This window comes from Corvus cornix, chromosome 17 (genome assembly GCF_000738735.6).
Source record: "Corvus cornix cornix isolate S_Up_H32 chromosome 17, ASM73873v5, whole genome shotgun sequence".
NCBI classification, from domain to species: Eukaryota; Metazoa; Chordata; class Aves; order Passeriformes; family Corvidae; genus Corvus; species Corvus cornix.
The window spans coordinates 7,995,943-8,010,926 of NC_046346.1; the positions used below are offsets into that span (position 1 = coordinate 7,995,943).

The 14,984-nt window shown below is 45.3% G+C and overlaps 1 protein-coding gene across 1 annotated transcript in view; it reads right to left on the minus strand.

Annotated features, from left to right (window-relative positions):
• The window catches only part of PAPPA (pappalysin 1), a 180,306-nt gene that overhangs the window by 89,870 nt on the left and 75,452 nt on the right, over positions 1-14,984 (minus strand). The window lies entirely within an intron of this gene.

Below are 14,984 nucleotides of genomic sequence, written 5' to 3' on the forward strand. Positions count from 1 at the left end.
TTAAAAAGATGGTTTCTTCCAGAGCAAAAAATAGGATCCACACCACAGCACCGGATCAGGGTATTAGCATCGAAATATTCACAGAAAGAATTAGCAAACTGTTACATATTTATGCAAAGCCATAATTACCTAAATCCTGTGCATCTGTAAATGAGGAATAATATTTTTCATATGCAATATGGAAATAATATAAGCCTAATAAAAATGTTTAGCTCTTTCACAAAGTCTTTTACACTATCAAAACTCAAAACCTTCCTCAAAGAAAGTCATTACAGTTGTCCTCTTTGTGCCGATTTGTAAAGCCATGGAGTGGCCAAGGCAAAATGATTTGCTTGAAGTCATCAATCAGGTTAATTGCAGAGCAGGAAAGGCAACCCAGCTCTTCCCTAACCCCGCCAGTCCTCTGCTCACTGCGCTCACGTTGCCCCAATTACTGACAGCAATATACGTGGCTTTTTGTCACAGCAACTTGGTCAAAAAGCATCTACTAATGAAGTGTGTACTACGAGGAGATAAATCTACTACGCAGAGCAGCAAAGCCATTCAAGTGGATATCAATGAGCTACTGAAATCTTCAGGTTCACGAAATAGGTATCTCCTTACAACATTCATTAAATTAACAAGCATGACTTAAACTCCAATATCCCACACTATATTTTACAACAAAGCTGTTTCTCATGGATACTGTGTCTGCAAAATAACTGGCATTGAATGAATTGCACTCCAACAGCACTGGGATCTGACTCTTTGTTACTGCGCATGGCAGTGGAATGGGACTGAAACTCGGTGGAATGCAAACAGAACTGGCTTTCTCATTCCTTCTGCACCTGATTCCTGTCAGAACAATCTGTAGCTCCTATTAGCCAAATTTGAGACTTCATGTAGCACAAACAGTATCTTAATTCACCTACAGGCTCGGGAGATGTCTACCCAGATATTGGTAAGACTGTTTATTCAATCAAAGTGAAAAGTTTCAAACTTCTGCCCTTGGGACTTGTTTAAAGCAACTGTTTTTCTGGAAGAAAAAAAAAAAAAAGGGAATTATAGGAAGTAACTAAAGTGGCCAAACACACACTGTAGTAAAATAATGAGGGTTTTCCTCTAGATTTCACTCCCAGATAAATCCACTTACTAAGATGGAAGGTTTCTCATATATACTGAGGAAATCAAAGCAGAGCCAAGCTTTGATTATTAAAGAACAGTTATTTCTCAAGTTCTGTCTCAAAAACATCTCAAAACCATTTGTAAAATATTTAAGATTAACGAGTACACTTGCAGAAATGTGAATTTGTCACTGGGGATCTGCTAACCACAAAAAAAGATTCAATTTTTTGAAAATGGTAACAAATGAACAGTTGGGGCAGCTACAAAACAAATAAACAGTTGGGGCTGCTTTCTGATGCATGGAGATTGCAGTACTGAGTGCAAAATAGGAGTTTCCACATTCTGATTTTTGGTGTGATTTCCACCAATAACTTCAGGTGATGGGGTAGGCTAAGAGCAGTGAGTGTGTCTTGCGTGTGGGTTTTACTGGAGGGAAGTATTTGTGTGCACATGTAAGCAAAGGGACAACAGGAAAAGCTCACATTTGTTTGGAAGTTTGCAGAATACAATGGAAGAAAACCTGGAACTAAATCAAGCACGAGAGAGAATATGGTGGCTATGAATTATGAGGTGGCTGGACATGAATGTGTACATGATTGAATAAGACAGAAAATTTGAAATGAAAGTTATTAGGTGGGGACAACTCTGGCTTCTTTAATTGTATGGATTAAAATGGAAAACTTTGTGTGGGGAGAGGGCCCTGTGGACATGGAGCACATTGGCTGCTGGCTTTGTGGCACTGGTCTGTGCTCTAACCCTGTCACCTGCTACACATTGGGAAGGGGAGATATCCAGCTGCAACCTTCTCAAAGATGGAAAGTTCTTGGAGAAATGATATGTTGTGACAGGCAAATGATCCTTAAAATTTAGTGTCACCAAAAAAAAAATGCCATTTCTTCTCCAAAAAAGAAGGTGAACAAAATCTCTGTTATAACAAAACATTATTTGAACTGCCCGGTTCCCCTTACTCCTCTGCAGTTTGGGTAGAAAATAGCAGCTATTAAATTATTTATGCTCAGGATACCCCAATATCCTTGTCGTAGGTTAAAATACAAGGAAAGGGAAGACAAATGCCTGGAGACATGTGGTCCCTGCAGAGCAATGGCAGCCCTGGGACCAGGCCTCCAGAGGGGCCAATCCTCCCCATCCTCATCCCAAATCCCCTCCTGGGCAGCCCAGGCAAGAGCAACCTGAAGCTTCACAGTCTTCCTTGCACTGGGGGACAGCAGAGGAGCCCCAGGGTGCGACATCCAGGGCAGCACCAACAAACCAGTGGTGCCCAGAGGAGCTCAGAAATGGGATGTCTGCTCCAGAGGGGCTCTCCAGCATCACACAGGCAGAGCTGGAGATGTGTCTGGACTGGAACACCAAAACCACCTTAGAAACTCAAAACTGAAGCCATCATGCTTTCAACCCACCCTGGCCTGATGCAACAGTGACAAAAAAGTGGACTGAGCTGGATGTGGCATTTCACGTTTCAACAACTGGAACGTGAGATACTTATATCCTCCTGAACTGTTAAATGTGTCATATTGGCAGCAACTGAGAGTTTTAGCATTCTTTCACAGTGCCCACATTTATAGAAATGTAGCTGCTAAAGGGATGATATGTGCAATACTGCAGGCAGTAATCCAGTCCCATAGTGAGGGAGGGAGGAAGGAAGGCAAGAACAGGGAGGGGAAGAGTTTATTCCCTCTCTATAGGTGTAGGATACCAAGGTCGATATTACAGATTGTATCTGGAGATGTCAGCAAGACAAGCTGTGCTCCTAGTGGTGATAAAAGTGTGATTTTTGACCGTTTATTTCCTCTCCCACCTTCCCTGGGAGCTGGTGGCACAGTGACAGCAACAAGGGGCACTTTCCACTCCACTGCCAGGCAGGACCCGGCGCACCGCAGCTCCGTAAGATGCTACTTAAGGAAGTGAGAGAGACGAACATCTTTAACATCAAGGATGTGAACAAACACTCTTTAAATTTATATCTATGGTCTTTTAATGACCTTTTCCAGAACTGAGTAAGCTGCATTGATCGCTGCAGCTTCCGCCTGTGGGGAGGCAGCCTTATTAAAAAGCAATGACTCAAGCCCTCTTCTTAGAGGGGGAATTAGGACGTGCCATGTGAAATACCATGAGGGCAACTTTCCTGTCTGTTGTGGCAAGTGGCGGATCCAGGGTCAGGCATATAGAACCCTCTAATTCTTTTCCTGTTTTTACTGGGGAGGCTGGATATTTGAGTTAATCTTGCTTTCTCTCCCCCAGGCAAGGGACCTCTGCTCTCAGTTTGGGTGTTCCTGGAAAACTTGACGGGAAAAATTATACCTGTGGGAAGTTGTTTTCGACTCAGACCAAGGTGGGTTCAAAGGATCATTGAGTTGACAGAAGAAACACTCATACCCTTGAGTTCCAGCAGACCTGCAAGGGCTGGCACTGCCCTATCCATATCTGCTCTGTGCACGCTGTAGCGTTTCAGCATGAGGACACAGCACACACTCGAGAGGCAATGAAAGCATTGAGGGAAAGCAAACATCCCATGCCTCCTTTCCTACTAGCATGGCATATATGTTTTTCCTACTACAAATAACAGCAGGAGGGTTTCTTATATGGCAAAGACTTGTTTCCAACAGAATTAAAAATATCCTTATGGCTGAGCCAAATGAAAAGACAAATGGTCAGACAGCAATGAAAGCAGACAGTGTTCCTGTTTAAGGACAAGATGACATGGTCTTAAGCATCCCCAATTAAATTACGGCTGCCATAGCCAGTCTTGTGAAACAGGCACCTGAAGTGTCCTCATGAAGGACCCATCTGTCTTTGACCTTAAACAGCCACCAAACACTTGAGCCAAAATTTGGTATTTCCTTGCCATCGCTCTGCGGCCCAGAATGAGCCCTGGGCTGCCAGTGACACCCCTGCTTCCCTCTAACACTGTCACCTCTGCTCTTCTTCTCTAGCAGGGAAGCCTTGCAGAGCAAAACAGGAAATCTGCTGGCAGCAAACAGCAGCAACCCCACATCTTCCCTCGTTGCAATGCTTTAGATCAGCTGCCAGGGTGGACTGAATTACAACCACAAACAGAAGAGCTGAAGGTCTGTCGGACTCAGCCTGGAGCTGTCCAGTCTGTCCCCACATGCTGCTCACAGCCTCTGAAACACCCAGTGCCAATTCCAGAGGTCCCAAATTACCCCAAATATCCACTAACACCGTGGTGTGTACAGTTTTCACTATCCTCAGGTGCTCCAAAAGCAAGTGATAAAGAGTAAGCCAGGGAATGAGGCCACTTTAAGACAACCCAAAAAGGTCTGCTCCCCAGCTTCCATTCTTTTCCCCTCATTGCCATTGACTGCACAAATACGACTGTTTTCTTCTTCTTCTCTCCTCTCACACACGCTCCCCCTGGCTCTGCCTTTTTTTAATAAAAATGGCATGAGAAGCATGGCAGAAGATAATGAAGAGAATTCCTGCCCGACTCTGCAGTTGGGAGAGAGGAGGGGTGGGATGCTGTAAACACAAGAAGGACGTCAAAAATCCCGAGCTCTTGTGCCGGGCTGTTATTTCAGCTGTGGTCCAAGCTCTCCCTGTTTGGATAAGCCCAGCAACATGGCAGGTGCAAAGGCCTCAAAACAAGTCTCTTGCCTCTCTCTCAGATACCGAGCTGACTCAGAAGACATAAATGCCAAGGAAACAGCCTTGGAGAGGCTTTTCTGTCTCTCTATCTATGAGGAGAGACGTGCCAACAGGGGCCACAGGTTTGCTCTGTGCCCTCCAGCTTTTTAATGATTTGTTTACAAGCACAGGAAAACGGTATTTGGAGTACTGAATGAACACTCAGGGGCTGGATGGGAGACTGGGGACCATATGGTGGATTTCTGCTCCCAAATCCAACTTAAACCTGAACTGGGTGTTTCCAAGGAAGAATGACAGAGCAGCCAACGACCTGAACAGATAATCTCAGCTGAACACTTGGTGGGTACGTTCAGCAGGACTCTGTGCTCTCTGAAGCCCAGACTCAACTTTTGCTTCTGGCTGTGTCAGAAAGTTGAACTAACACCTAAACCAGCCACCTTACCCACTTATGCAATAACCCACAGGTTTGGGATTGAAGTCAGAGGTTAAAGGATCCAATGCATTAGAAAAGGAAAATATCCTTGGATCCTTGGAATATTTCTATGAACCAAAGCCACCACCAACTCTCATAATCACCACAAATCCAAAACAGGCAATTAGTCTGCAGCTCTGCTTTCCCTTCTGTAGGTGTAAATCCCAAGTAACCCAGCAAAACACTCCAGGTTTAAACCACTGCAACTCAGCTGCTCATCTGTCCCTCTGAGGTGCATTTGCTGCTCAGACCAGCTCCAAGCCTGCCCAAGATGCCCTGGGGCAGGATTACATGCCTGCCTGTAGCACCTCTGCTCTGAAACCCAGGTCCTGTTTAGGACCTTAAACACATTTGGTTTTGAACATTTTTTCTTACACAGACTACTCTCCTCTGTCTTTCATGCAAGAACTGTTAAGTTTTGTAAGTAGCAAACCTATAGATATATATGCAACTGATGAACTCCAGCAGACTTTGATATAATCCTCCAAGCATTTGCCCTGCTACCAATTTAAAACACAGTAGCACGTTTAATAAAAAACAAAGTTTGCAGCCCAGGCCTTAAAGAGAGTTCTTAAAAAAAAAAAACCAACAAAAAACCAACAACAACAACAAAAGTCAAGAGACGATTTTCTCCTCTCATGTTTAAACAACAACAAAAATATGAATTTTTAAGGTGGCTGATATAAATGGACAATCTCCCTGAGATTAGGTTACAAATCCTGGGATAAAGCAAATCCTCGAGGCCCTGGGCCTCACATGGCTGTTTGCACTAGACAGGCAATTTCACAGCAGCACACAGGTTAAGTGTCGGAGCACCTGGTTGCTATTAGAAGCAGGGAAGGAAGGAAGAAAAAAAATCCGTTGTGTTTTCTTCTTCACTGCTGCGCTCAGACCCTGAGTGAGATGGGAGCATTTCTCTGCATGAGGCTCAGATGTGGCCAATGCAGGAGGGGAGGCTGGTGTGGTTTAGCTAAGGAAAGATCTGGGACATGAAATGCAGAAAGCCCTATTTCCAACTGGCGGAAGCCAGCAGTTCTCCATCGATTTCGAGGGAACGGTGCCAGTATCCTCCACCTGAGGACAGTGCTCCGGTGTCCCAGTGCAGAAGGGAGAAAACAGTAACACAGCCAGCAGGCAGGCTGGGACAGGATAACTGCTGTCAAGGGATCACTGTCACTGACGAAGCTTTGCCTGTTGCATCGTGCCTCTGTGTGAGCACTGCCTGATTACTGACACCCTTAACGATGTCCCGGCTGTGACGTGGTGTCTCCGTGCGGTACCGCCAGTGCCAGCACCTGCCTGGTTACACCACAGTGTAGGAGAAGTGCCTGATGCACACCCTGCCCACCACACCCTGGGAGCCAACAACCTCCCCTCAACTTTTGGATCATCACTGGGGCTGGGAGCACTTCAGCTGCTGCCCTCAGCTCTGTGCCAGTCCATCGAGTTTGGGCAGAAGGCTCTCCTCAGTTTAGGGTGGTCAACTTGGTGGAATAATCTTCTTCACCTTCTCTGAATCCAGACCTGACCTCTTGGATTTCTTTTCAACAGGCCTGAGCCAAGACCTGATTTTCAGAACTCAATACCCTCCTGTTTCCCTGTAATCCCACCAAAATGGTGAACAGAGCCAAGGGAGCAAACACTCACAGTGTCTGGTCTGAAGGCTCCTGGAGCCAGTGGAAATTATTTTGTCCATTTTCAGTAGGGCTTAGATTGGGCCCCAAGAGAACACAGATGTTTGCAGTGTTCTCTGGTTTCACATCTACCATCCCACCTCACCAAGACCTACTTTGGAGGGTGCTGGGCATGGGGCTGTGGCACTCCTGCTCCTCAGGAGGAGGGAGGGATGACAGACAGGGATGTGCTGTCACACCCAGGGCAGAGCAGAGTGCACAGACATGGGTGAAGAGATGAGGTGACTCTTCCAGAGGAACATTTTGTCATTTCCCTCCTCAGAGGCTCTGTGTTTTGCCTTAAGCCGCTGCAGATTATGAGAAATCCTACTGGATGGTCTCCAGTGGGATCTCTAATGGTTTAATAACTAAACATTACTGAACATACTTCCACTAGCCTCTTCCTAAAACCCCATCATGAGCTAATTTCCTCTATTGTCATTACATCTGCAACTGGTCTTACAGTTTAAAAAACTCCTGTACCACTGTGAATAAATGATCTGGTTTACTGCACTGGGCTTTCAGAGACTGATAATTTGGGATATCGAATTCCAGGCACCCTCTCTGAGGTACAATTTGAAAAGAAGGAGCTTTCTTTCCACCTTGCCTTTCCTATCACAAAAGCACCAGGAGAATGCTGGAATTGGGATATCGGCATGGAGATGCCCAATGTCAGTATTCATTTAAGGAGATCCTGACCAAAAAGGCTGAGAGAAGTTTGGGTGAAACAATCACAAGATGGGTGGCCTGGGCCTGCAGCAGGATTCGCAGGTAGTACACCATGCAGCAATACATCTAAAATCATGGAATTCCAGAATTGTTTGAGTTGGAAGGGACTTTAAAACTCATCTAATTTCAACCCTTTCATTAGATCAGATTGCTCAGGGCCCTGTCCAGCATAGCCTGGAATACTTTTGTCTTGTCTGTTGCCAGATCCCACAAGATATAAAGGACAGCACAGGTATTTCAGTCTGACTGCAGCGTTCTTTCCAAATCCTTGCTTGTTTGAGTGTAGATTCAAATTTAACAGAGACTTGGAATGCACTTCCTAGGAAAATGTATTAAAATAAAATGCCCAGGAAATGATCAGGCCAATAGTTCAGCAAAAGTAGCTGAGAAAAGCTGTATTGGCTGACTGATAAAAAGGTAGGTAACACATTTCTGCTACTTCTGCGGTATTTGAGGCTCACTCCAAGTTTTACAAGAGTTATTTTTAAATTGTTGCATAACACGTGTCTGTCCAATATTTCTGTCCTCAATCAAGCAAAGAAAATGCATTTGTTATTCCTGGGAGATTTCTGGTACTTCTTATCTTATTTAGAGCCCAAAATAAAGATGCACACAAGAAGGCAAACATCAGAGAGAAGTTATTATCCATGAGATAATGCACAGCCTAATTTACCACATATCTGAGACTGTTTCACCTGCAATAAATTATTTTGCCCAGCAGGAAAAGTCCTGTTTGACCTTCTATTTTTTTTTTTTTCTCTCCTGCAGCTGAAAACTCTGCTACTACTTCTAGGTCATGAGTTCAAATTCCACCCTGGCTGGGAGTGATTAAATATATCAATTTCTAGTAGTATCTATTTGGATAATAATAGGACAGCTGTTAATATTCACTTTTTTAGGGACACTTGCACATGCCTAAGTTGCAGTCTCCAGGCCTGATCTCTCTACAGCCTCTGTGTATTGCCCAAGAGGTACTTTGGAGATGGGAATCCAATGTAGCAGCAGTCCTTGGGGAGACCCTGGCTGGAGCAGAGCTAATCCCAAAGCCAAGTGTCACTCCCCAAATAGGGCAGTCCCTCTTTCCTGGAATAATTTATATAGGAGTGGCAGCTGTGCGGCATTCAGAACAATCCCACCCTTCAAAGATAGGCCCAGGCTTAAAAATTCCTCTGGGCTGCCCTGTCTTGGGATCACAAACCCATAAAGATATCAACCCGCCCTTACTACCTTTATTCTTGCATCATGTTCAGCCGAGCCAGAACAGGAGCTACGGATTCTGTCAAGTGCCATCTTTAGTTACAGTGTTACATAAGAAACCGCAACAGCGAGGAACCACAAATCTATCACCACAGCTGGCACCAAACGGCCTCTCTGCACAGGCTTAGCGGAAAAGCTGCCTCCTGAATGGGCACAGAGTGTCAAATTATTCTTTCTCCTCTCCAGGGCAGGGTTAAGGCAATTTGGCAGAGGGTGGTAAGGGAAAAAATTGCTCTATCTGCTCTGCCTGTGGGGTCAGGAAGCAGGTTTTCTTCTTTCGCAAAGATAACCTGGCACCTTTAATGAAGAAAGCAGGGAAAAGGAAAGCCATCACAACGTGGCTTGCAGCTGTCAAATCACATCAGCCAAGTGGAGATGCATCACCCCTGAGAGCAGCAGCACTATTGGCCTCCAACACTTCACTGGGAGCTCTTTGGATGAAGGCACTCTGTGTATTTCCTCTGTGAAACACCCAGCACACTACTGGCAGCTATAAATAATAACAACCACTACCTCGGGATTTAACAGCACGACATGTGAAGGAGAGAGGCAGGAACAGGAGATGGAGTAGAAGCAGTTTTCATATTTTTCCTCTTCCTGTCTCGCTGAGCCCTCGGTGCAGAGCAGGGCTCTGTGCTCCTACCTGGCACAGGGAGCAGCATCAGTCACCCCTGTGCCTCCCTGCCCAGACCCGTGCAAGCCACAGGTGAGGCCCCACTGCTGGGAAAGGAAAGAATTTCCCCAGGGGGTGTTGGCAGTGGAGTTGCTACTGGGTGGAGGATTCTCCTTCCCACAGCACATCACCTCTGTTAGGGTCAGGCAAACCTACGGCCAGTTTCCCGCTGCTGGGAGGGAAGGTGTGGGACAGGCAATTGTCCTGTATTGCTCTGTTCTTTCATCATGGGGGATTTCCATGTTCAGTAAGCAGGAACAGGGCAATCTATACTGGCTGCATGAGGAAGGAGCTGATGACACAGCCAAGGCCAGGCATGGCCTCGGAGCAGCACAGGGACAATGCCAGCCCCTTGCTGAGCACCAGGACTGCTACACTGTCCTACACCAGCTGCATATCAAACATCACAACTTTGCCAAAACTGACCACAGGCAACTCCAACACACTCAAAACTCTTCACTGACAAGGCTTTCGTACAGTGACAGCACAGCCACTATTCCTGCTGGGAAAGTAGGATCTGCAAGGGAAAAATGAAACATTTACTCCTTAACAAAAGGACTCTGGATGAAGAACTAGGCAAGCTCTTGAACCTGAAACTGGAAATTACAGGGGCAAGAGAAACCTGGTGGGACAGAAGGGTGTTTGCTTCTTGGGAAAGCTCAAAATAGCTTTGTCCATGGAAAGCTAGCACGGAAAGTTAATGATAGGGAAGCTCATAGAAATGAGCAAGAAAGTGTGAATAAGAGTAAATCTGTTCCTGCTGAAGCTTGGTAAAAGTGTTCCTGCTGGAGAGGAGCTGTAAAATTTCATATGGATATAGCCAGGGATCTCTAACATTACTAAAGAAAAATAATATGGAGAATTGTGCAATTATGGGAAAGAAACCTCCTAGTTGGAGACTAGTGAAAAATGCTTTTAATAACAGCAGTTCCCTGGTAGTGCACGGTGTGAGAGTGCCCATTAAATACTCAGTGGCTCAAGTAGAGACTCACTGTTTTGCATTTATGCCCAGTAGCTGTAATAGGTTGGATTGAAAGAGAAATTTGAATGAAAATGGATTTTTTTTCATTCAGTTATCACTTTGAGGATGACTAACAAACATTTCCTGCAAATAAAGATCAACCCCAGAAGCTTGAGTATTCACAGACATACAGAATTGGTAAAAAGGCTCAGTCAATGCAGAGAAAGATGGAGTTATAATGCAGAAATGAATAACTTACAGGTCTGGATGTCTTGCAATGGTCCATATATTGGTATAAGACAATCATATACATGTTAGGACCAAGAAATTCAGAATAAACTGGGAACTCTTTATTGCAAGTGAGAGAGGAAGAGAGCAGTTAAGTGGAAAGCCAGGCTGGATGGAGCTCTGAGCAACTTGGTCTAGTGGAAGGTGTCCCTGCCCATGGGAGGGGGTTGGAATGAGATGATCTTCAAGGTCCATTTCAACCCAAAGCATTCTATGTTTCTATGATTCTATGATTTATTCAATTGCAAGAAAACTATGAACCATCAGGGGGATGTACCCACAAAAAAAGCGTGGGAGGTCCTCACACATCAAGGCAAGGCCTCTCTGGGGTAACTGGGTAAGTGCTGGTGCACAAGGACAGCTGGAATGCCATCTACAGTTCCGAAGCCAGCCAGGAATCCAGATGTGTAGCACGCCAATATCGCATGGATAACCTTGCAGATAAATCTGGCCATGCAAAGTGTTTTCTTAATATTTCAGTCCTATCTTAGATACTCCCCAGTATTTCCTGGCATATCAAGAGAAGTTTGGCATAGTAACTGTGGAGGAGGGATGAGCAGAAGATGGGTGATTATATGGGCTTCAGCTTTTGGTGTTGGGAGAAAAACCACCCAGTGATCTGTATCTTGTTTGGGTGGAAATATGGTGTTAATTATCATCATGACAGATAGATTTGGCAATTCATTTCAGCTGCTTTAGATCATACATTCCTCTGGCTGGTAGACCTCCAGAAAACAGAGAAATAGAAATCTTTGAGGTGAAGGAAGGAATGCCATAATAAGGACAGATGTCACTGTGAAGTTTTAGTGTTGCATTCTGCAGGGACTTGGGTTTAGATATCATCATTGTGATATTCATAACTTCCCAGTCAGTTCAGCTGGGCTGGTGTCAGGTGAATGCACTCTTGCTCTTGAGTTCAGGGGCTAAAAGGCACGCCAGTAACTGGCTGTAAGGAGTTCTTGTTCAGTATGAACAGCCATTGCTGATTCTCCAGCCTCTCTGCTTGTTCATGTTTGTAGGAACCTTCAGACTAAAGAGTTACTTTCCATTTCACTCAACTTCTCCTCCTCTGGGGTTTCTGACAAGTCACTGACCATATGCCCCTTCCAACCGGGGACCAGTAACAAATGGTAAATGCATCAATAAGGCAAATTTGGAAGCAAATGATCGTGTTAGATAAAGTAGGGGCCTGAAGCACATGAACTGCTAAGGACCCCTGAGCAATGAAACACTAAGGACCTACAAACAGTGCCACAGGAGCCCTCCAGCCACCTGCCATCCTGGGGGTGGCAATTTCCCTGTCATTCTTCAAGCACTCCAAGAAGCCTGAGTGAGATCTTCCTCTACCACCTTTAGGTGTTAAAACCCAAGAAATGACATGGAGTTTACAAGTTCAGCACTGAATGGAAGCCCTGATTCTAACAAGACACTTAAAAATATTGTACTTACTTGAACAAGAACTGCTGTTTACGCAGATGATGATCAGTCCCCTCCAGCTATTATCAAGCCACAGAAAAGGTTTAGCCACAGAATGTCAGTGCAAAATAGCCAAAATTGAGAAGAAAACCTATTCTCTGTACAAGAAAATACAAGCTTCTCTCTCAGTGTTTCTTTTTTGAAGTCTGAATGCAGGATCTCTATGTGTCATCTCGGGACTAAAGCTCTGGTAGGAATGGCTCAGAATAATGTTATCACAAGACTGCTAACTGGCTTCTCAGAGAAGCTCAACTCTGCAAACCCAAACCTTGTACCAGGGCTTCGTGCTGAGATTCTTTCTCAGGTTATTTCAGTCAATGCCTTTGTCTTGAAAAAACCCTACTGGTTAACACCACAAAGACAACCGGATCCAGCGCTGTCCACCACACTTTGAGGCTTCTTACAAAGTCTGTGGCAGAAATGTTGGGAAAGTTTCCAGCTCTCTGAAACTTTTTCAGTTAATCTGACAACTTTCCAAAACCAGCCTCAGTGTCTCTTGGCTAGGTCTGCCAGAGGAGAGCATGTAGGTCTTGTCAGTGCACCCAGCTCCTCACTGCTCACAAATTGGGATACTGGGAGTGCCACGGGGAACTTGGGCTGCTCACCCCGGGCTGCTCACCCCAAACTGCCCTGCTGGGACTGACACCTAACTGCCTGTGACACCATCCAGAGAGCTCTTAAAAAATCAGCAATGATTACTCTCCAATGCAACAGTGTGAGTGCAAAAAAGCTCCAGTAATGGTGAAAAGCCACTACCTCGGTTACCACTGTGACCATGTCACACAGTATTTCTAGAGAACAGCCAGAGCACAGCCCTCTGAGCATGTGCACAACCCACACTTTGGATTAAATTGTGAGCTGAGACTTTGAGACTTGCAGATGAGGCTCCTTCCTTATCACTCGCTGTGGTGTGAAGACTCAGCAGTTCTATGCTGCACCTGGCCTGACCTCTTTTTTTCCCCCCACTGATTTATTTAGCTTTCTGCTCTCTTCCTAGGCTCTGACTCTCATTTTATCCCAGATACCAGCAATTCTGGCTGATCACACTCAGTGGAATTGAGTGTATCTTGCCTGGTTTCTGTAAGGTCCAAGGCTAAGGTCCTGTCCCTCAGAAATGAATGTTTAAGCCTCAGCTTGAGCCAAGAGCTGAGATTAAAATTCAGCTTGAGAACAGAAGGTCTGGCATTATTTTGCATTTCTTAATAAAATGTTTCCACTGTTCTAGTTATTTACTCTCCTCTGTGGAGCACCCAGTGCTGACTAGGCAAGGGCTATCCATTAAAGGCTGTCTCTCCTCTCAGCTTAAAAGGAAGTTTCCTCTCTTTGACGGGAAGAAGGTAGGAGAAATTAATTTTTCTTTCAGCATCTCCACACCTGGGGAAAGGATCTTGCTCACAGATAACAGTGCAAGCAAATATTTTCTTTGGGAGAAGAAGAGAAAGTGAAGATCAAGGTCAGAGGAGGCAAGAGTAAAGATATGTGACTGCCTTCAAAATAGCCTTCCACAGAACATGTGGGGGGGTCATTTTATTTAATATGGAAAGCATGCGAGGGCACCAAGGAGAGGCAACTGTCTTGGGGCTCACAGGGAGATAAAGGGGCTGCAAAGCCTGGCTGCACAGATATGCTGAATTCCGGTGTTGCAGAATGAGGTAAACAGGCAGATGTGAACAGGGGAGAGAGACAGTATTTACCTCTACACGCATTTATGAGCAGGAGCACGGCCCAGCACCTCCGTCCCTGAATTCCCTCATCCCTTCCTTCCTGTCTAGGGAGTATAAAGACTCTGGTGGCTCTTTGCACAAGGTTCCAATGGAAAATTCATATTGCTTTTGACTCTACCAGAAAACCACAACCCCATGCAGAGTTTCAAGGAGATTGTTGTGTCTCAAGGTACGGCCCAGCAGCAGCCTCTCAATCTCCCCCATCACCAGGGGATACAGATCAGTGCTGTGCCCATATGATATGATAAAAAATTCATCTCACTTCTCAAAATTTCAAACGTGTGCAGAAGTCTTGAATCACACAAGCACAAAATGGTTTGGGTTGGAAAGGACCTTAAAGACCATCTTGCTCCACCCCGCCCCCACCATAGGCAGGGACAACTTCCACTGTCCAGGTTGCTCCAAGCCCCATCCAATCTGACCTTGGACACTTGCAGGGATCCAGGGGCAGCCACAGCTGCTCTGGGCATTATTTCAAAATTATTTCAAATTATTTCTGGGCAACTATTTCAAACCGTGCTAGGGCATCACCACCCTCATTGTAAATCAGCCAAAACAGTCTCAAAAGCAACTATGAGTGCTTAGGAATCTGCATATTTGTCTCCTCACCCGGTGACTAAAACTTCACTTCCCAAGTGTCCTGTCAGAGTTCACTGCCAGGATTTTCCCTGTGGTCCCTGCTAAGACACAGAGGAAGTGAGCCCAGCTCACCTAGAGGGTTTGGATGGGATTTGGTTGTGAGATTGGCTGTGCCAGCTTCCGGAAGCATTCATTTCTGTCACCACTGCTCACAGGTGGAGCCCAGAAAGACTAAATTAAATGCTGTGTCTGATTTTTAGCTTGTTGTGTAACTACCTGAGACATACAGACAGGGACTGTGCTGTTACCGCACGTGATTTAATCAATGACCCTCAGGAAAACTGTCATCTACTCCTGGCTACTGATTTAATTCTTGGAGCACTCTTTCACTTGAGCTAGCTGTAAGTGACCCACAAAATCATAA